The sequence below is a fragment of the Notolepis coatsorum genome (genome assembly GCF_963971535.1).
Source record: "Notolepis coatsorum genome assembly, chromosome: 10".
Lineage (NCBI taxonomy): Eukaryota > Metazoa > Chordata > Actinopteri > Aulopiformes > Paralepididae > Notolepis > Notolepis coatsorum.
In genome coordinates this window covers 59,368,453-59,391,732 of record NC_140174.1, presented here as the reverse complement: position 1 = coordinate 59,391,732, position 23,280 = coordinate 59,368,453, and the positions used below count along the sequence as shown (strand labels likewise).

At 43.4% G+C, this 23,280-nt stretch overlaps 1 protein-coding gene across 3 annotated transcripts in view; it reads right to left on the bottom strand.

Moving 5' to 3' along the window:
- The window catches only part of mfsd13a (major facilitator superfamily domain containing 13A), a 35,095-nt gene extending 28,519 nt beyond the window's left edge, over positions 1-6,576 (bottom strand). Inside the window, exon 1 of one of the 3 annotated variants that reach the window (XM_084322777.1) lies at positions 6,400-6,576. The gene's annotated coding sequence lies outside the window, so the exon portion shown is untranslated. Of the gene's footprint in view, positions 1-4,143; positions 4,250-6,399 lie in introns of those variants that run through there. The other 2 variants (XM_084322779.1, XM_084322778.1) reach the window with 2 other exon arrangements.
- Between the last annotated feature and the right edge of the window lie 16,704 nt (positions 6,577-23,280).

The following is a 23,280-nucleotide window of genomic DNA, read 5'->3' as shown; positions in this document are numbered from 1 at the left end:
TCGTCGTGGGGAGGGGGGGGGGGGGGGAATAATCCCACGGAACAATGCATTGGGATCTTGTGTCCCCAACACTCCTCCTCTCTCCTAGGTATGAATTGAAAATGGGGGACCCTGATGTAAACAAGACGAAAGCCTTTCTCTGGTCTGCATCCCCTTAACAATTGTGTGTATTGGGGGGCAGGTGGCGCACGGAGATTACGTTCGTCACCAACACCGGGAGGCACTAGGATTCGCCTGTTCGAATCCAGCTCCCGGCGTTGCTATCAGCTTGGCTGTCCTCTCACGCTGATACAATTGGCTGTATCAGGGGGTGGGAAGCTGAAGGGTGGGTCCTGGGCGTTGTGGACAGCGACCCCTACAGTTCGGTCAGGGCGCCTGCTCAGCGAGGGTTGGATCTGAGGAGAGATAGTGTGGCCTCCCACACGCTACACTCTCCCCGGTGAGAACCTGCGCGGCCAGGTTGGCCTGCCCCAGGCTGCACATGCGTCGGAGGAAAGCATGTGACAGTCTCCGGTCTCCCGGACCAACAGTAGGGGAAAGTACGCAACAACCAGGAAGGGTGGGATGGGAGAAAAATCTGGAAAAAGGAGGAAAAAAAAAAAAAAAAAAAAAGATTGTGTGTATTGAGCCGTACTGTATTGTACCCATTCTGCAATCTGTTAAATAAAGTTTTCATTCATTCATTCATTCATTCATTCATTGTCCTTGTGTTACATAAAACCCATCTGTGGCCTCGTGCAGAGGAAGGTGGTAAATACATGTTAGATATTCCAATGTACAGTTTTGCTGTACCATTGACTCAGAATGGTCTGTTTTATTGAAATCGTCACAGCAGTATAGTTTGTTTATACTTCAGAAGTATGATATTTAAACATGGTCCCCAAAATGAATGGAAGCGAATGAGGAGCCTGACACCAGGGAGGAATGGGGGTGTTGCAGCGTTGGGGATGTTTAAAAAATATAATTTAATATATAATATAATATGATAATTTTGTGCTTCACCAAGAAATTTGGTCAGCAGCCGCCACTGGCGTGCATTATATCCATAGCCTTCACATATTTGACATAACACACACACAATCCATGTAGCCTTCTGTCCACATAGCCTTCTCATACTCTGCAGTTTGTACATCAAGGTACCACTTAGGCTACGTTTAGACGAGCGTTTTGTGAACAGAAACCGCAAAAGTCGTCTTGCGGTTTCACTTTTAATTTTGCGTTTAGACAAGCGTTTTGGGGTGGAATTCTCTGTGCAGACGAGGCTGTAACGACGGAGCACCGCTGTCACACGATTGGCGCATATGTCACATGACGTGCTGTGAAGACCCGCCCTACTCTGCCTCTGATTCGCAGACTGTGGATGGGGAATGTGATTGGACCAAAGCAGAGTCACTCACAGACAGTGGGTCCACTCACGCCGCGGGACAGATTCTTGTGTATTTAACCCTTTCACTGCCACACGACAGCCGGTTGTGTGATAGTAAAGGGTTAACCTTCTGTCGTGTGGCAGTGAAAGGGTTAAAAGTACTGCTATAACGCTACGTTCAGAACACAGAACGGCGCGGGCCAGTCGAGGCACCTGCTGGCCCTGTAATTGGAATGAGTACACTTTAAATCCTTTAACGAGGATCCATTGGAGGGCAAGTCTGGTGCCAGCAGCCGCGGTAATTCCAGCTCCAATAGCGTATCTTAAAACTGGACTGATTCTTGTGTCTTTAAAAGTACTGCCAATGTAGCCTTCAAGTGATCTCCGTTGATATAGTCAGACATACTTGCTTTGTTTACGTCTTGGCTACTGGCGCTTACCTGCTACCTGTGACGTAAGCAGTACGCGCGACCAAAGCCGTGACAACCCTTTCGTCATCGTTTTAACAGATTTATACGGTTTGATAGTTTAGACGAGAGCGCAAAGGTTTTGCTTTTCTAGGAATTCCACCCTGGAAGGTAGTCTCACTTTTTTGCGGTTTCACCCTGTGCTGAAGGGTCTGCAATTAGGTAAAATTAGACCTAAAATAATCCCCCTTTAAGTTCACCAAACCTGTTTAATATGTGGGAGTTAAGTTATTATTTACCACATAATGTTGCACTGTCTGCCTATTGATGGCATCTCAGGTTGTATGGCGGTGCTGCCCTCTAGTGGGCCAGAGGTGGTTTAGTGTTCCCTCGTAAATGCGTCACTTCCTCTATGAGGTTGTTGACGTTGAACTTGACCGGACACCCAGCGAGAGCAGACGTACAACCAGCGTTGCTCTCGTTAACGTTATAGTTTGACGGTGACCAAGTATGTAAAGTGGCTTACCAAGCGGACATTATACCACCAAGAGAGAGTGAGTTTTAGTACCCAGCTAATCCGATGTTTAGTAAACGTCTGGGATTAGCATATTACAGCGGACTATAGTATTCCCCATCTATCGTTACCAGTTAGCCGAAGCTAGCTAGCTCGGCGCTAATACCTAAAGTAGATTCGGCTCATGCTTCGATAGCTGCTCTATACTGGACATATCAGTCGATATATAACACAGACCAGAGAACATTTAGATAGGGTCTGTGTCGCTGTAAAAGGACACAACTAGTCCTAAGAAGTAGCCATAGCAGTAGCCTGTGGTACAGAGGGGACCAGCGTGTCTGCAGCAGCTGTCGGCGTGCGCCGTGCAGCACCACGGAGCGGAGCGAGACACTCGGATCCACCACAGCGGCGCATCTGGTCTGCAGGAGCAGACTGGTGGCGCCTATTGGACCAGGCAGCGTCTTCCCGCCCTCATCACCACGCAGCGGTCTACTACTCCTCATCACAGAACTCATCCGGGTCCTTTTCTCACCCCCAGGATTATTAACTCTCTCCATCTCTCTCATCCTGCCGAGGGAATTGTTCCTCTGACAGTGGTAACCGCGGCAACGTTTGGCCAGAACACTTTAATAGAACTATTTGGGCGCCCATCTAAATAATTTAGTAATAGTATTTAATTAGGCATTGTGTAATGTGATAACAATATTTTGTATGTATCTTTTTCCCCCTTTTTTGCTTATATAAAAGCATTATGATTCAAACAGTTTCCTCGCTCTTTCTAGTTTAGGTGACTCCATTTTAAGTTATTCACTCAGTTGTGTATTTGGTACAATTAGTTTAAGAGTTAAGGCATCCTACCACACCCCCCTAAGGTGATAATTATATACAGTCCTCTAAGCTCCCGCACAACCCCGTAAAAACGCTGTTTCCGTATAAACGAAAGGCACATCCGTAAAAATATTTTTGCGGATTCACCTGCTAGCGTTTCCATCTAAACGGGGCCTTAGTTTTGTCTACTCTCTCATGTATTATAAATACTTTGTTAGCTCACCATTCTACAGAGTTCTAACATTGCTGTAACCTAGATCTCTCCATGTTGCAACATGTCATTCTGTCAACTCTGTGAACTGGTCAAATTATTCCACATCATAAAAGGTCAAATGGTTTAGGCTAAACTTATATCCCAGTGTTTTTTGTTGAACAATGAGCCAAATCTAACAGCCTCAGCCTGCAACAGTTGTTCTGAGTGACCCATACAAGCAGCCACACACTCCACCTCACCAACTCTCCATAATCACTTTTCACAAAGAGTGTAACTCCCACAAATTATTTAAGGACCAAAGGATGGTCAAAATATATAATATGATTAATATCACAATCATTTCTTATGTTTTATGGTATAATAGTATTTCATTTTTCCTGTGCAAATTACAGTGGGATTTGACATCTTTTGTACTTTCTTTTTTTTGTAATACAATTACAGTACATAGTATTCAAATTATTATAGTATTTTTGTGATTTATATACATCATGGACGACGGTACATTAAAAATTAATCCATAGCTTTGCATGGATCCATGGCGGTATACGTTCATATTCTGCTCGGCTTCCAGCCCTACTGCAGTCTACACAATTTAGTAAACTGCCTCAATCTGCAACAGAATCACCACCTGTTCCTCAGACCCAAGAGCCTTACAACCCTCAGCTCCCTGCACCTTCAGTATCTCATGGAGCGATTCCCATCTCACCTTATCTGTACCGCAGCCTACTTGGAAACAAGCAACCGAGCGAGACTCAAATTGTACTACAAATGCACGATTCAAATCAACCAGAGCAGACGATATGGGCTTTCTCACCTGTTGGGAGAGGGTTCTTGGCACAGGCGGAGCAGCTGTGATGATGACAACTGAGAAGCACCTGTTGTGCTCTCTAGTACTGACAGTGTCCTGTCCTTGGGGCAGTGTGGGACTCTGCAGAGCATGATACCCGATACCTTGAGCTCTGACTGATCTGTTCTTTTTCCATCATCACAACTATTGATCTCTGCCACTGACAGAAACCAATAGGCTGTGATATAATTCACAGACTAAACGATAATTCTGCCCTAGAAAGGAAAAAAGCAATAACTTAATTTATTGCCGTTTGCTTTTGTGGGACAGAGTAGCTCCTCTACATATACCACTATATCTGTACTGCCCTATAACTAAAATGACTGCCATTTGCCTTTGTTGGCCACTCTGATGGTAGTTTAGTTCAGCGGTTCTCAACAGGGGTGCCTCAGAGAGCTGCCAGGGGTGCATTGAGATTTTTATTTTATTTTTTTTTTATTTTTTTGGATTACAGAAAATTATCACTAAAGTGCTGTTGCAGCTGCACTGTTTTCCATGAAAATACCATATTTGGATAAGTTTGACAATTTCTCAAAATCTGAAAATCATTATTTAATAAAACACAGAAAAGGATCACCAAGTTACTCTGGATACAAAAAACCTTTACAGACAACATTGAGACAAAGCTTCCTGACACATCTCCATCCAAACTCTTGGAAGAACTCATTGAAATCTCATCTGATACCACCTGGAGAGCTCGTTTCAGAGTGTGGTGCTGAGTACCAAGTATCTCATGATGTAGCAGTTAAGGTGTTGATACCATTCAGCACCACATATCTGTGTGAAGCTGATGAATTGAAAATGGGGGACCCTGATGGAAACAAGACGAAAGTCTTTCTCAGGTCTGCATCCTCTGTATGTATTGAGCTGTACTGTACTGTACCCATTCTGCAATCTGTTAATAAACTTTTCAATCAATCAATCAATCAATCAGCTGGCTTTTCATCCATGACAGCTCTGAAAACAAAATATAGGGCCAAGTTGAGCCTTGAGGATGACATGCGTGTTGCCTCGTCAAAGATCTCCCCACGTATTGACCGTATATTAGCCAGCAGCAGCAGACCTCGCATTGAGCTAGAAATGTCCACTGAGTGAACAAGTGCTTATTTTCTGTATTTATTTATATTTTTTGAGAAATGGTAACTTGGTGATCCTTTTCTGTGAAATGGTCACACTTATCCATATGCTATTTTTATGGAGAACAGTGCAGCTGCAACAGATAGCACTTTAGTGATCCTTTTCTGTATTTAAAAAAAAACATGATTTTCAGTTTGAGAAATGGTCACACTTATCCAAATATGCTATTTTTATGGAAAAGAGTGAAGCTGCAACAGATAGCACTTTAGTGATAATTTTCTGTAATTTTATTTAAAGAAATATACTATTTGATTTACTACTACAAGCAGTGTAATATCAACAGTACTAAGCCATTTAGACCTGAAACACCTGTTAATAATGCATTATATAGCCTGTATACACACAAATGTGTTTCCCGGTTTCTTAAATAAACATTATTTTGAAAGCAAGCACTTTTGTCATCATTGTAGCAAAAAAGACAGGACCGGAAAAGTCTTTATCGTATGTACAGTAGGGGTGCCCTGGAATATTTGATTGAACACAGGGGTGCCTTGGCAGTAGAAAGGTTGAGAACCCCTGGTTTAGTTAGCTCAGCTGAACACTCCTATGTATCCCTGTTGTAGCTAATGTTCACTGACTGTGTGATGGTGGTAGCTAGTGATGTGTAAAGCAGCAACAAAAGGCTAGACAAGTGTACAGTCAGTATGTATAGTAGCAGCTGTGTCTAGACCCCAAATGTGTCAGACAGATAGAGAGCTCTCTCTCACACACACACACACACACGATTTAACAGTTATTTTAGAAGAAGTGAGCTCATTAGCTAACGTGACGTTACAAAGTAACGTTGAAGTTAACATGTTCCGTGCCGGTCAGTAATCGGCCCTACAGGTTGTCCATTCAGTGTGACGCCAATTACTATTCAGCAACAGTGTCCGTCTGGCACGCCTGGATGTTTAGCATTTCAGCTCGCTACTAGCAAATGTTAAGATAGCTAATTCCCCAGCCGTTTCGATCGCCAACGCTAGCTAACGTTAGCTGGTTGACGTTGGCAACTGTCTTTGACCCGCTAACCTAATCTAGTAAAATGACCATTTCAACCACAGGCTAAAAATACATTCATAACCGGGCGGGAACGAGATCACTTACCATCACAAAAGACAGCCGCTGTACCCAAATAGAGTGTTCGTTAACGTTATCCTGCTAAACTTGTCCCGTTATTCTTCTAACGTGGTTCCACCTAAAGACAAAACAGCCTCGATCACAGAGAGCTGACGACGACGACTAGTTAGTAGTTACTGTTTACGTCACGTCAAGTGGGCTCTTCACGCCCGTCACGACTCGTTCTGGAGTTGGGTTTCAGAGGCCAGGGTTTCCCTGACATAATTATGGAAAGATGATAGAATGATTGTAGCGCCATCCAGAGACGAGAGCAGGGTGATTGCATCATTATGTTTGACTTATGGCGCTGGTTTGTTTGACCAACAATGGATTGTGTGCGTGCGTGTGTGTGCACGGATGGGGCCGGGGGCAAGCTTGGGTCCTTGAGTCAATCTTGTTTTATGTCTTATTTAGGATTCCCATAGGTTTCCCTCTCCCCACTTAGAGTGGGGATCTGGGGACCCTGATGTAAACAAGACGAAAGTCTTTCTCTGGTCTGCATCCCCTTAACAATTGTATGTATTGAGCTGTACTGTACTGTACCCATTCTGCAATCTGTTAATAAAGTTTTCAATCAATCAATCAATCAATCAGAGTACCCAGTACCCACAGACGGGCAGTCCTACCACCTACCATATCATAAAACAATATTCTCAAATTGGGGTATCTGGGACTAAATCTGGCCTAGATCTCTTCAATGGACTCCGTTTGATAACTGTAATATTCCGTGTATTGTCACCACTCTTAGTGTGGGCAACGACTTTATAGTTTACCGTTTATTCTCACGTCCCGGGCAGCACATTAACAACACATTAAGAAGTGCCTGCATATATCAAAATGACTGGAACGTAACACGTGAATGAATGAATGAATGAAAACTTTATTTAACAGATTGCAGAATAGGTACAATACAGTACGGCTCAATACTTGGTAAGGGGATGCAGACCAGAGAAAGACTTTCGTCTTGTTTACATCAGGGTCCCCCATTTTCAATTCATAGTGACATTTATGACATACACACCATACATGACATTTATGGCATAGGGACATACATGACATACAGGTATATAGTACTGTTACATTTGTGACATATATGATATGCAAATATACAGTACTGTTACCCATAGATCCTGACAGAGTATATACATATGATGGGGAGGGGACTGTACAATAGGAGGGGGTGGGTGGGTGGGAGAGAAATATACATACGGTGGGGAGAGAATATATACATACGGTGGGGAGGAGACTGTACATTAGGAGGGGGTGGGAGAGAAATATACATACGGTGGGGAGAGAATATATACATATGATGGGGAGGAGACTGTACATTAGGAGGAGGTGGGTGGGTGGGAGAGAAATATACATACGGTGGGGAGAGAATATATACATACGGTGGGGAGGAGACTGTACATTAGGAGGGGGTGGGAGGGTGGGAGAGAAATATACATACGGTGGGGAGAGAATATATACATACAGAGGGGAGGAGACTGTCTATTAGGAGGGGTGGGGGGGGGTTTGGACATTTACGGTGGCCAGTTTCGAATTGCAGCCTCCCGTAGGTGCTCTTTTAGAGCGGTTTTGAATGTGGGTAGGGATTCACATTCCTTTACAGCTTTGGGTAGGGCGTTCCACATTGATGTGGCATAATTGCGAAACGTGTTTAGTCCCTTGTTTGAGCCGAATCTGGGTTTAACATGATTTGTTGAGCTTCCTCTGGTGTTGTGGTCGTGGTATTCACTGACCTTTGGGAAGTATTTTGACATGTACATGGGGTACCTTAGTCGTATAGTGTATCTTGTAGACCAGGCCCATTGCAAGTTGCTGTACTCTAGTCTGTCGTCTACTCTAAGCCATCCTAGGCAGTGTTGCGATGCTCATATCAACACTGACTGCACGCACGCTAATGACGCCAGGGGCGGATTTAGGATTGTAGGAGATCCGGGGCTTAGCCCAGATTTTTTTTACTTCGACACCACAACCTTTAACTTATACCACCACCTTAAAGCGGACAAAAGGCACTAGAGAACACTTAAATTCACACCCTTTAATTAATGAAGCAAACTATAATAATTTATAATAATAATAATAATAATAATAATAATAATAATAATAATAATAATAATAATAATAATAATAATAATAATAATAATAATAATAATAATAATAATAATAATAATACACTGTGTTTGTATAGCACCTTTCATACAAGAATTGCAGCTCAAAGTGCTTCACAGCAGTACAAAAAGACAGGCATAAAATGAGCACAACATTGGCAGATCAAGAGCAATGCATAAAGTGCAGACATAAAGCATAAAATAGATAGCAGTAAAATAGACAAAGTCAAGGTAAGACATAGAACATTAAATCACATTGTTTTTCATATTAGGATCTAAGATCTAGGGTTAACTCGCCGAACATTGAGCGCCAGGACCCCGAAAACCAGAGTATAGTCGGGTTTTCATCTTTGTTTCTTTTATTCGATATTTCCATTCATAAAAACATGCCGGCAGCCTGCGTTATCACTGGGGATGGGTCTGAGATCTCAAAAGTCCAATACCGCCGCCTAACACCTTGCGGCCGCTATTGCACTCCATTTGAAACGATGTGGCTTGGTGTCTGTCATTTTGGAAATGACACCAGACCACCCTGAAACTACACTCATATTCACGAGAATCTCACGACGATATAAAACGGAAATGTATGGATGGAAAAATGATCAGTTTTTTGCATTTTGACCGGAAGAAATATGATTAGATCCATAGCTATAATATATAATATAGCTTTAGGCCTGCAAACACAGCCACGTATCCCCATGTTAAAAGGCGCTGGCCTTTCAACAGTAACAGTAAACAGCGCCATCTGGTGCTGAAAGTGTTAATATGCGTCTTTGTTTACGTTTACGGTTTGATTATCACTGATACAAAGTAAAATAGTGCAGTGCAATAAAATAGTTAGTAAAATAGAATAAAATAATGCAATAGTGCATTGCAATAAAATAGTTATCATCGTATTTTTTCGGGAGGCCGGTAAGGAGTGCATTACAGTAGTCGAGTCGGCTTGAGATAAAGGCATGGATCTGGTTTTCAGCGTCCTTTTGATTTATAAATGGCCGTACTTTAGCTATCTTTCTAAGATGGAAGAATTATGTTTTTGTCAACTTGTTGATTGTGATTTAAAGCTTAGGTCTGAGTCTACCATAACACCAAGACTTAACTCACTCAAATACAGTTAGCAGCTGGATAGACTATACAGATGGAAATTAGCTTCTGTTAAATCTGGTGCAAACATATTTTCATGTAACAATGATTAATTGTCAAAATATATATATATGTGCGTGCACTCGCTTCTGCTCACAAAACTTTGGTTGCACGGAGTGGGGGGGGGGGGGCTTAGGATGATTCCAAGGGCCCAGCACTGGGGGGGGGGGCCCAGAAAAAAATATATATATATTTTTTTACTAGACATCACTCAGGTGTATTATTGATGCTCTCATTGATACTATGTGTTGTGAAGGATCAGATTAAACCGAATATGTATATTTATTTATATATATATATTTAATTGTATTTGTATATCGTTTGATATCCCCTGTATATTCCTTGTACAATATGCATTGAATATCCCTTTAGTCTACTAAACAGCCCATAATAGTTTCATTCTACCATTGGACGAGAACCTGGCGCCAGGTTGCCATACCCCTAGGTCCAAGTTCAATCGTGCCGCCTAACATGTCGTGGCAAGCCCCGGTTCCGCGCAGGAATATGTCGGGCGAAATACGAATGGTACTATTTGTTCATAGCGCATATATATATGGCGCAAGTAAAGTAGAACTTTCTTTTAGTCCAGTTCTTTACCCTCCAACAGAGTGACAGACGCAAAGCCTCCCCACGACGCACGTGTGGTGTAGTAAGGCCTACTTGGCCCAGAATAGGCATTGAGATATCGTGTAGATTAATAACTGAATAGTCATAGTTTGGCACTATACCGTCGAGTTGGACGTATTCTATTAAGCTAATAATAGTCTATTTATGTATGGTGCATCGTTCGGTTAGAGTTCTAAAGTTATCAGTACCCCCATCGTTCCTGACGTTATCTGGACGCTTAACCAGGCTGAGCAGACCCCTAGTGGTGCTTGCATCCGAGGAGCTCCGGGCCAAGAGCGACTGGACCTGTATATTGGATTACTCTACCCGGACGACGGCGAGCCTTCCACGGCTTGGATTATGCTTTGGGTGCTTTGATTATTCCATGGATAAAGGCCAACACTGCGGAGTGTTGGAACTACCCCCCGGAGAGGACTCCAGGTGAGACGGCGCTCTACACCAGTGAGGTCGCCTCACGTCTCTCCGTTGTGGACCGGCAGCTACCGTCCACAGAGGGTCCAGCTGTATTCGTCTGCGGACCGAGGTTCTGTGGGCACCGTGTCCAAGACTTTGGATTCTCCCAAGACACCGTCGGCCAGATGGGATACCGCCAGCGGCTTCTCTAACCCCCCCCTCCTACTGTCTTACAACCAGCGGGACCCCCCCCCCCCTTAGTGTATCCAGCTATAATCATTTAAGTACCATCGCTATCGTTTCCTAAATATTCCAGGTTGTATACTTACTCCCTGCGTAACCAGAGATTGGACATTCAATGTTGATTTACCTACGAATACTCATTTGCCATAAAAGTGCATATTTCATATTTCAAATCATAAATGTAATTAAGTGAACGTTGTATACACCTTTTGCTGTATTAAACCTTCGATTTGGTACATTTGTGTGGATTCGTTTCATCAGGTGGGAAAGTGTTCATCATACTTATATCATGTACTGGATGGCCAGAAGTTAAAGTACAAGAGGTAGTGGTATTAAATATCATATCTAACAATACAGTCAGGGAATTGTACCCCTCAGTTACACTATGTTTGTTTCTGAAGTGTGTGTGTGTGAGATATATAGAGAGAGAGGGGGGGGGGGCTTTGGTAGACTATTGCATTGGTCCATTCTTTGAAGATGAACACAATGCGACATCCTTTACTAGGCTCACCCACCACCAACAGTGCAGGTGCTGAACTGCTGATCCGAATGTATAGGTAAAAACCATATTATGCGTTTTCATCAATAAATAAATGGCAAAAAAATTCTCACGCGAGCTCGCATTCACTGGGGGCCTACAACTACATTCTTTCATGGGGCCCAGATTCTACAGCTACGCCCCTGGGTGCAAGCATAGTCGTAGTACTCTTGAATGAATGCTCCTGCCAGAGTCTTCAGGGTATTCTTTTTTACCAGAGAGGAGATCCGGTACAAGAATCTAGTTCGTTGGTTGACTTTTTTTTATTACCTTGGACGCCATTTTGTCACAGGAAAGATTTGCCTCTAGGATGGACCCTAGGTATGTAATTTCATCTTTCCTTGTGACAATATTGTCACCCTGAGAAGCCGTTGGTCTTGCTGAGTTTGTTATTTGATCCGAAGAGAATGGACTCTGTTTTACCCAGGTGTAATGTTAGTTTGTTAATCAGCGAGCCAGGTGCAGATTCTGCCGAGTTCTGAGCTGAGGGTTTTTTCAACCTGTAACTTGTTCTTGTCAGAGACCAGCAGGGCTGAGTCGTCCGCGAACAAGAACAAGTTGCAGTCACAAGCTGACGACATGTAATTTGCATAAATTAGGAACAGTAGTGGTCCTAGTATGCTTCCTTGTGGAACACCACAGCTCACTGTGAGGGGGTACTGTTAGGGTACCGTTTACCTCCACCATCTGTTCTCTCCCCTCAAGGTAGGATTGCATCCAGCTCACTGATAAACTATCAAAACCAATAGCTTTTAGCTTGTCAATCAGAATGGAGTGATTGACAGTGTCGAAGGCCTTTTGTAGGTCCAGCATGACCATGCCGCAGTATTTGCCCGAGTCCACCTCTTGTTTGATGTGGTCGTTCAAATAGAGAAGGCATGTGTCAGTGGAGTGGGATGTTCTGAAGCCAGATTGGAATTCGTAGATTAGATTTTTTTCCGCTAGGTACTTTTCGACCTGTTCGTATACTATTTTTTCCATGACTTTTAAAATGGAGGTAAGAATAGAAACAGGGCGGTATAGTTGCCTGGGTCTAATTTGCTGCCCTTTTTGTGCAGAGGGGTCACTCTCGCTATTTTGAAGTCCTTGGGGACGTGTCCCTGTTTTATGGAGAGGTTTATTATGTGTGTGATGACTGGGGTGATGGCGGCTGCTGAGTCTCTGAGGAATTTGGAGGGGATGTTGTCATGGCCAGTGGCCTTGTTAGGTTGGAGGGCGCTCAGTTTTTTGAGTAACTCGTCTGAATTGTTACCATTTCCAGTTTGAAGTCGTCTTTGCGGACCCCTAGGTTTTTGTAGTATGCTACTATGTGTTCTACCCCATAATGCCCTGAGTGGGAGGGTAGTTTGTATCACGCATCATTGCTGTGCTGTGGTAGGCTATAGGCTACACAGATATCCCCTCTAGGATATTACAATAACAATATAAATATCAATTAAAATTATAAATAGAAATATCAGTTCATTTGTTATTGATACACCATAGTATCTGCACAATTGCTACACAATATAATATTCTCAATTGTGTCTTAATTGATTGGGTATGCTAGCCTTTTAAATAATAATAAATAATGTGAATAATACATAAATAATAGTAATAATAACATGAGAGATACTATCAGTCATGTCCCTTACCGATTTAATTGAAACTCAAAGGGTAAGTAAAAATGTTTGGACTCCTAGCCCTATTTCTGTCTTATGTTCTGGCTCCGACTATTAGCCACAAAACAAATGCAAAGGCTATGGGGCCACGTTGCAGTCTGTAGCTCACAAGCCCTCAAATAAAAGCTGAAACACACTGTGGGTCCACTGCACAGGACTTTAGAGGGGCAGGTGCTCAAAGGCTGAAAAGGGCACTATATCTGGGTGTGTTTTAAAAGAGCGCGCAAGCCATATTTCTAAGGGCCCTTTTCGGCTTTCCTTCCACTTAACACCCCTGCAAAAAAAGATACAACCCTCCCAGGACAGATACCGATGGTAAAACATTTCAGATGCTTGGGAGTGGAAATATTCCCTACCATAAGACAAACGGTGAAGCACAACTACACAAAAATCCAAAACAAAATCAAAGACGACCTTGATAGATGGGCAAAACTTAAGAACACAGTACAAGCACGGATATCAATAGTTAAGATGGATGTACTACCTAAAATCAACTTCTTCTGTTCAATGCTACCGTTACCCCCTCCAGAGGGTTACTGGAAAAGATTACACTCCTCCACATACAAATTTATTTGGAATAACAAACCACCACGTATAAAAAGATCCACCGCACAGAGAAATAAAGCAGATGGTGGCATGGCATTTCCAGATTTTTTCCTATATTTTAAGGCGTACTCATTAAGTCCATTGACAACATGGTTTGACTCCCAAGCATTAGCATCTTGGAGGAAAATAGAAGAAAACATAGTAGCCCCACATAGACTGAAGGACATAGCATACACTAAACTACCAATCAAGCACTGTGAACGAAAATTTGGCCCCATAATTACTCATGCGATCCGGATATGGCGTGAATCACAAAAAAAAAATCCTAACCCACAAGAATGGCACAACCATACTCCCTTATTCAATAACAATGCTCTCTTAATTGGAAAACGACCTATAAGATTCCCTATATGGGAAGAGCAAGGCATACACTCATTAGGGGATATTTTTAACAAACAGGGTTTTTGTAGTGATAAAGAAATACGCAAAAAATTTAATCTCACCAAGTCCACATGGCTTTTTCACAAACAGTTAGAGCTATGTTTGAAGTCTCACGGTGTTCCATTAGACAGACCAATTGAACACCACAGATACCACAAATTCTTCTACTCAAGAGAGACATCGAGAGGTTTTGTTTCAGAATTTTATCATCAATTACTAACGTCCTCGTATGAAACCCTCCAACTTGACTCTGTCTGGAGGAGGGATATACCAGACCTGGAAAATGACTTTGATTGGCAAGGAGCCTGGGCAAATGTCCGACTTACATCAAGGAACCCGGATCATCAACAAATCAATCTTAACTATATTCACAGGACATACTTGACTCCTATAAGACTGTGCCGAATGGGGCTCAAACAAGATTCCAAATGCACCCAATGTACAAATGGGGACGAAGGGACATTTATGCACATGTATTGGGACTGCTCACCAGTTAAGGCATTCTGGAAAGATGTGACCCAACAAATATCAAAACTCGTATCTTGGAATATACCTGTACACCCCTCGGTATTGCTGTTGAATGATGTTTTTGAGTTTGCAGTGAATCCACAGCTAAAGAGATTGGTTTTATCGGGTATCACAGTAGCCAAAAAGCTGATCGCATCACGCTGGTTTCAACCGGAAAAAATGTGCCGTAAAGTTTGGTTTCTTACATATCTCGATGTAATTTACCATGAAATATCTACAGCAAGAATTCTGGGTCTCAATGAATCCAAAATGTCAATGTGGTTAGAAGTGGTGGAGAGAATAAAAGCTAGCTTATAATGGTAGTGTCCAGTGGCGGACTGGCCATCGGGACGTTCGGGACGAATCCCGATGGGCCGGAACCAACGTGGGCTGGTCCAAAAAAAAAAAAAAAAAAAAAAACTTTTTTTTATACTTTTTTTTTTAACTTTTTTTTTTTTTTAACTTTTTTTTTGGGCCAGTGTGTGGGCCAGTGTGTGGCCCACTAATGTGGGCCGGTGTGTGGGCCAGTGTGTGGACCAGTGTGTGGGCCAGTGTGTGAGTCGGTGTGTGGGCCACTAATGTGGGCCAGTGTGTGGGCCGGTGTGTGGGCCAGTATGTGGGACGGTGTGTGGGCCACTAATGTGGGCCAGTGTGTGGGCCGGTGTGTGGGCCAGTGTGTGAGTCGGTGTGTGGGCCGGTGTGTGGGCCAGTATGTGGGCCAGTCTGTGGCCCGGTGTGTGGGCCACTAATGTGGGCCAGTGTGTGTGCCGGTGTGTGGGCCAGTGTGTGGGCCAGTATGTGGGCCGGTGTGTGGGCCAGTATGTGGGCCGGTGTGTGGGCCAGTATGTGGGCCAGTGTGTGGGCCAGTATGTGGGCCAGTATGTGGGCCAGTGTGTGGGCCAGTATGTGGGCCAGTATGTGGGCCAGTATGTGGGCCAGTCTGTGGGCCGGTGTGTGGGCCAGTATGTGGGCCGGTGTGTGGGCCAGTATGTGGGCCAGTCTGTGGGCCAGTGTGTGGGCCGGTGTGTGAGTCGGTGTGTGGGCCACTAATGTGGGCCAGTGTGTGTGCCGGTGTGTGGGCCAGTGTGTGGGCCAGTATGTGGGCCGGTGTGTGGGCCGGTGTGTGGGCCAGTGTGTGGGCCGGTGTGTGGGCCAGTGTGTGGGCCGGTGTGTGGGCCAGTGTGTGGGCCAGTGTGTGGGCCGGTGTAGTGTGTGGGCCGGTGTAGTGTGTGGGCCAGTGTGTGGGCCGTATGTGGGCCGGTGTGTGGGCCATTATGTGGGCCGGTGTGTGGGCCAAAAAAACAATAAACAAGTTGCATAAACTAAATCAGATTAAAAATGATCACAGTTCTGGTTTGCCTTAAGATGCAGTTTAAGATGGGTCTTGAACATGGAGTATGTAGGGCACTCTCTAATCACAACTGGTAGGCTATTCCAGTAGTTACCACTTTTAACAGAGAACACAGTTTTTGCAATGGTAGTATACCGAAAAGGCACCTTACAGTCCCCTCTACTGATGGCCCTGGTGGTAATGCCAGTGTCTCCTTTCTGTTGGATGAACTCATTCAATGGGGGAGGGGCAAGTCCATGCAGAACCTTGTACATGAAGCAAGTATATTTGAAAACTTGGAAATTCTCGAAACTTAGCATGTTATGTTTTTCTAAAACATTACAGTGATGAAATGAAATTGGTTTCCTATCAAATACTTTTATGGCTTTTTTGTAGAGTAATTCTATTGGTGTAAGAGTAGTGACATATGAAAGAGACCAGTTGATAAAACAGTACTCGATGTGTGATAAAATCATTGAATGCAGAAACATCCTTGCAGCATTAACTGGCAGGCAGGGCCTGATCTGCCTGAAGTTTTCGATGTTAAACTTGACTGTTTGTCACTTTCTTCACATTACTTTTTGAAGGTCAATGTAGAGTCCAATGTGACCCCAAGATACTTGAATTAATGTACAATGTCCAGCTCCGCCTCTCCCAGAAACACATTAGAGTGAGTGACCTCTACTGGTGACTTTGTGAACATCATACACACTGTTTTCTTGGTGTTAAGTGAAAGACATGCTTTTGTTAGCCAGTCTTGAATGAGACATGAGACATCAGTGAATGAGATTCACGTTTCCTCCCAACCGCGAGTAGGCCTAGAAGCGCAGAAATGGAGAATGGAAAAAAAGAAAGGGTGGAGCTGAAAAAGCTAGAATTGCTAGTAAAAGACGCAGAACAATGTTCTAAAATTACAGACATGTTTAGTAGAGGAAGGGCTGGCGTTAGAGTAGCTGCTGCTGCTAATGATGATGAAGTTCAAGTGGAAGGAACCAACAGTAACATGACAGGTGCGTGCAGTAGCCTAGTGCATATTCTACTGTTGGTGTGTACCGGTTCATGAGGGCTAGCTAGCCTATACTAGTTCTTGCAGTGATTTCAGTCATTCTATTACAAGACAATGTGCTTTCCGTATTCCTGATTCCTTACAGCACATGGACGTAAATAGTCGTGACTCGTGACGTTTTTTCTCTGACTAAAAGTTTAGTTAGCAATGTTAGGACTAGTGCCCACCACAGCATCAGAAGCTAAAGTGCTAACCTAGAGAGCCAATCAGAACCTAGGACGGGCTGCAAATTAATTGGCTACTAATATTATAATAGTAAATACTCAAATAAAATACTATTATGTTCCCTTTCAAATTTTCATGTTGATATAATATTGGTAATCTAATTGATTGAATTGATTAGTTGCCATTTTACATGCTTAAATAAGATGTACCTTAGAATTCCCAACAGTTAGCCATGTTCTCGATTAGTCTCATCTACATGTTTGTAGATAACCACAGCTAACTAGCTTAAGCTAACAACTAGGTCAACTACTACCCCGTAGTTAAACAAATGTGATTGCATATAACAGCTAACTGCTACAGCTAAGTTGGTAGTTAGCCTATTCCATTAATGTTGAATGTATTTATGAAGGTTGTTGATGGTGGTTGGCGCTGAATAGCAGACATGATTCCATCAGTCTGCCACAGGGAAGCTGTGTTTGCTGATGCTGCTCACAACCACCAGTAGCGTATGACTGTGTGAGTGTGAATGCTTGATGGTTTCTGTGAAGCGCTTTGTGGAACAATGCTGATATACAGTTAAGAATGAGTAATTCGCTTTTGGTTTTTAAGAAAATGGTTTGTAAAGCTATTTTTGAAAACTACAAGGGTGAATAATACTGTTTTTTTTTGCTATTTTCTTTTAGAATACTGTTTTGGAGTCTTAATTTTTGTAATTTTTGTTAAGAATATAGGACAGGCATAGGCTATATAAGCATTGCTTCAGTCTGTACCTTCTCAGTCACTGTAAAATCAAATATTGTTAAATGATGGTGTATATTGTATTGTGTGAGATGATGACTGAATAAACTACTACTACTACTACTACTTTGGGTGTTTTCAAAAGGCTGAAAAACGCTGTATGAATTCAAGCCATTATTATTGATTGCTGATGTTCTTCTTATGCAGTTGACTCTGAGGAAACAGAGAGCGCCCAGTCCAGCACAGCTGACCCTGAGGGGGGGGAGAGAGAGAGAGAGAGAGAGAGAGAGAGAGAGAGAGAGAGAGAGAGAGAGAGAGAGAGAGAGAGAGAGAGAGAGAGAGAGAGAGAGAGAGAGAGAGAGAGAGAGAGAGAGAGAGAGAGAGAGAAAACAAGCTCTTGGAATGGGTGTCTGGGAGGAAGTGGGGGGTCTTTCGATGTTGATTAAACGGCAAGCAACTAATGTCATGAGTGCCAAATTAAAGGACAATAAATCCAATCTAACTGAAATTGTGTAGCCCAGACCTTTTCTATGGATCAAAACCTCAATATTATTATGGTGTAGTTAATACTTCATGTATCCTTAATCCCTAGGCTAATGAGGCACTAAGATGTTAGTAAAAAAAAAAACATATGCCAATGACAGGAAGTAACGGTATATGTATGTGTGTGTCTCTGTGTGTGTGTGTGTGTGCACTGTGCATGAGTGCACATCTAGGGGCGGTGTGTAGATTTGGTCTCCCTGATGTTGACTCCTTAGCCACAGCCTTGGGTTGTTTAATACTGGACAAGTGTTTCATAACGGCCGTTGTGTGGGCCGGTTTCGGGGCTGGTGCGTGGGCCGTTGCGTGGGCCGGTGTGTGGGCTGGTGCGTCTGAATGTCCCGGGCTGAATTTGTGTCCCAGTCCGCCACTGGTAGTGTCTGGTTAGGTGCGAGGGATAGTGGAGGTACTTCTCAAGGTGGGGTCCGGGAGGGGGGGGTTCGAGCTGAGCATATGTATGTAGGTTTTTTTTTTAGATAACAGGTATTATGGGTATATCTTATATAAAACAACTAACCAAAATGTGATCTCATTGGATGTGCCCTGACAATTAATGCTTGTATATCTTATCGTGTGTTGTCATGTTTGTTTATATGTTTGTTTTAAAAAAGAATAAAAAAATAAAATACAGAGATACTATCAGTCATGTCCCTTACCGATTTAATTGAAACTCAAAGGGTAAGTAAAAATGTTTGGACTCCTAGCCCTATTTCTGTCTTATGTTCTGGCTCCGACTATTAGCCACAAAACAAATGCAAAGGCTATGGGGCCACGTTGCAGTCTGTAGCTCACAAGCCCTCAAATAAAAGCTGAAACACACTGTGGGTCCACTGCACAGGACTTTAGAGGGGCAGGTGCTCAAAGGCTGAAAAGGGCACTATATCTGGGTGTGTTTTAACAGAGCGCGCAAGCCATATTTCTAAGGGCCCTTTTCGGGCGGGGGGGGCCCCCTTTTTATGCTTTTTGGGGGGTTTTGGTGATCAAATATTGAACTATAATAATCAGTGCAGGAGCTCACTTATCCTTGAAAGACACTTTTATCACTGACTTAAAAGGCCCATCCATAAATGTTCAGGGGGGAGGGAATAAGTGCTTACCCTACAGACCCCAAGAAGTGCTGTATATTCTGTATTGTTTAATATAAATGCATTTTTAATTTCAATCCCGATTTGTATTTGAGATTCCCAAATCCCATCGGACTTGACTTCTTCGTGTCCCTCAATGAGTGTAATACCAGCATTCAACTGTATGTGCCACAGCGGTTTCTATCATCATCATCATCACCACCCACGCTATGCATAAAATATAGGTCCGCGGAGAGGCACGCTGAGAAGGCCGTGCAAACTGCAATGGAATATGGGGCATCTCTCTCTCTTTACCTAATATTTTGATTCTATCCTGACATTTTTCAGTTGGAAGGGCAGTCTATATGCGTAACGACAATTTTTTTTATTTTTTTTTCAAAAAGGGCACTTTTTTTATGAGGCTCAAAAAGGCAGGTGCTCAAGCACCCCTTGGGCTCTATGTGTGCACGTGCCTGCTGCAGAGTAGGTTTCAGCATTTACTTCAGGGCTTGTATAGACTGGAATGTGGCCCCATTGACTTGATATACATGTTGTGGGTTGTGGCGAATAGTCGCAAATGTGTGTATCCAGTATGTATCTAACACCATGGATTGTGCTGAGAAAGGACGAATCAACAACATTATTGGTAAAGGAAATAGGGCTCTGGGTCAATAGTTCTGAACATTTAACGCCTGTAATTTCATGCGTTCCTGCTGTTGGTGCTGCACTCTTCATCAATTCTGCTTCTGTGTCTTCCTCTTCTCCAGCTTGTGTGGATTAAATGGTCAGGCAAAAAGAACTGATACCATAGGTGTAACCGACATTAGACATCTATGGAATTCAGTTCTCATGGCCAAACAATCACTTACATAACTCAGTAAAAAAAAACACATGCATATGAGAAAAAAAACATTGAATATTGATTTCTTTAAGATACTGTATACCTTGCCAACCCCAAAGAAACTATTTTTCTCTCTCACACACAGAGACACACACTCAGACACACCACAACACAAACAAATAATGCTTCTATTTGAGCAGTCACGTGAGCAGTTTTATTCTGCTATTGCAGTGTCACATGCCTACATGTTAATCTACATGACAGGATGTCCATAATGAAATGCTCTAAATGGGTACAGGATATAGGATGTCCATAATTAAATACTCAATCTTTTAATAATACAATTGCTTTGATGCATGTCTTGCACGCCTGAAACAGACAGCTTGGGACACAAGCTGAATGGCACCCGATTCACTTCATTACCCGCGTTAAAGGAACACGCCAACATTATGGCAAATACACTTAACATCTTCTCCTGAGTCAGACCAGTCAAGTCAATTTAATTTTTTTTATAGCACATTTTAAACAACAACAGTTGACAAAGTGCTGAACAATTTGCATGAAGGTACTATACTCAAAAACCATATAAAACTATATTTAAAACATATATACATTAAAATCACATTAAAACTAAGCGGATACTCTGTACAAGGGATTTAGAAGGCCAGGCTGAAAATATGTGTTTTAAACAGCGATTTAAAAGTGGCAAGTGACTGGGAAGACCTAATATTAACAGGTAGACTGTTCCAGAGGTGCGGGGCAGCCACAGCAAAGGCTCTATCGCCTCTGGTTTTTAGCCTTGCCCTCTCAGTCATGTACCAGCCCCCTCTCAGTCATGTACCAGCCAGACCCCTCTCAGTCATGTACCAGCCTCCTCTTAGTCATGTACCAGCTAGCCCTCTCTCAGTCATGTACCAGCCCCCTCTCAGTCATGTGTACCAGCCCCCTCTCAGTCCTGTATACAAGCCCCCTCTCAGTCATGTACCAGCCCCCTCTCAGTCCTGTATACCAGCCCCCTCTCAGTCCTGTATACCAGCGTCTCTGTCATCTACCAGCCCCCTCTCAGTCATGTATACCAGCCCCCTCTCAGTCCTGTATACCAGCGTCTCTGTCATCTACCAGCCCCCTCTCAGACATGTATACCAGCCCCCTCTCAGTCCTGTATACCAGCCCCCTCTCAGTCATGTACGTCAGCCGCCTGAATACTTTCCACAACAAATTCGTGTTTCCACGTCTCTGATTGGCCACGCGCGTTTCTGGTCATGTGACATGTGCGCCAATCGTGGGACCGCAAGTTTTTGGATGGTTAAGCTTAGGCGCTCTTTCGAAGTTGGTTAAGGTTAGAGTTTGTCTTAGAGCATGGCGATAGAACGCCTGCCCTGTTTCTAACCTCGAACCTTAACCAACTGCGAAAGAGTCGCCTAAGCTTAACCAGGGATAAACTAGGCGTTAGGTAGTTTGCAGGCTGTTAGACCCGGAAATAGGCGCAGAACTTGCCGTCCCACGATTGGCGCACATGTTACATGACCAGAAACGCGCGTGGCCAATCAGAGCGCAAAACTCGAACGCGGAAACACGAATTTGTTGTGGAAAGCATAGACGCATACCAGCCCCCTCTTAGTCATGTACCACAGCCCCATCTCAGTCATGTACCAGCCCCCCTTTCAGTCATGTACCACAGCCCCCTCTCAGTCCTGTATACCAGCCCCCTCTCAGTCATGTATACCAGCCCCCTCTCAGTCATGTACCAGCCCCCTCTCAGTCATCTACCAGCCCCCTCTGTAATGTACCAGCCCCCCTCTCAGTCATGTACCAGCCCCCTCTCAGTCATGTACCACAGCCCCCTCTCAGTCATGTACCACAGCCCCCTCTCAGTCATGTATACCAGCCCCCCTCTCAGTCATGTACCAGCCCCATCTCAGTCATGTACCACAGCCCCCTCTCAGTCATGTATACCAGCCCCCCTCTCAATCATGTACCAGCCCCATCTCAGTCATGTACCAGCCCCCCTCTCAGTCATGTACCACACGACTGGCGGGGGGGTGCTTAGTAAGAGATGTGATTGGGCCAGCCCAGTGTCAGTCAGTACCAATGGGCCGCTCTCCCAGCATAGTAGTGGGCCGTTCATTGACCAAAAAATTTAAATAAAAAAATATAATTTTATTTAAATATTTTATAAATACTTTTTTTTTTTTTATCAAATTATAACGGCCCAAATATACGTCAGCAGGCCAGTCCAGGCCTGCCCAGAGTTTTAAAATAGGCTAGTGGAAAATTATATCCATCTTCTTGAAGACGGTAAGCGCATTTCCCATAATGTTGGCACGTTCCTTGAATGGTAGCTGTTGTCCACAGACACCAGACCTGCCTGGCACGGAGCTCCACGTGCAGCTCGCTAAGCACTTTGAGCTGCACTCCGTGTATGAAAGGTGCTATATAAATGAAGATTATTATTATTATTAAGGGGTATGGATACAAGTTGTGTAGAGGGTACAGTATTTTCTCGGCACACCAGACACAGACACCATAGAAATACACTGGGAGAGTCACTTGCAGTGACTCCAGAATACATTGGGGGAAAAAACAGTACTTGGTTAGGGTTAGGGTTTAGTGCCAACATATGCCTCTCACGTCCGGCCATTCTGCTCCCACATCCTGTCTGTTTCACACTGTTCCAGTGTGGTCAACGTAAAAAAAAAACTAAAAAACATGCAGATTCCACATAACGGCATGTGTTTGAGTCTACATGGTTCTCATTCCAAATGATCAAAAATCTTAGACTGCAAACAACACAGATGTTCATCACGTTTTTTTTGTTTTTTTTAATCCTCTTTTTCTCCGCCTGATATTTTTTTCTATTTTTCTCTCCATCCCAATTTAGTCATTATGCCAATTCCCCCCCTCCCCTACCT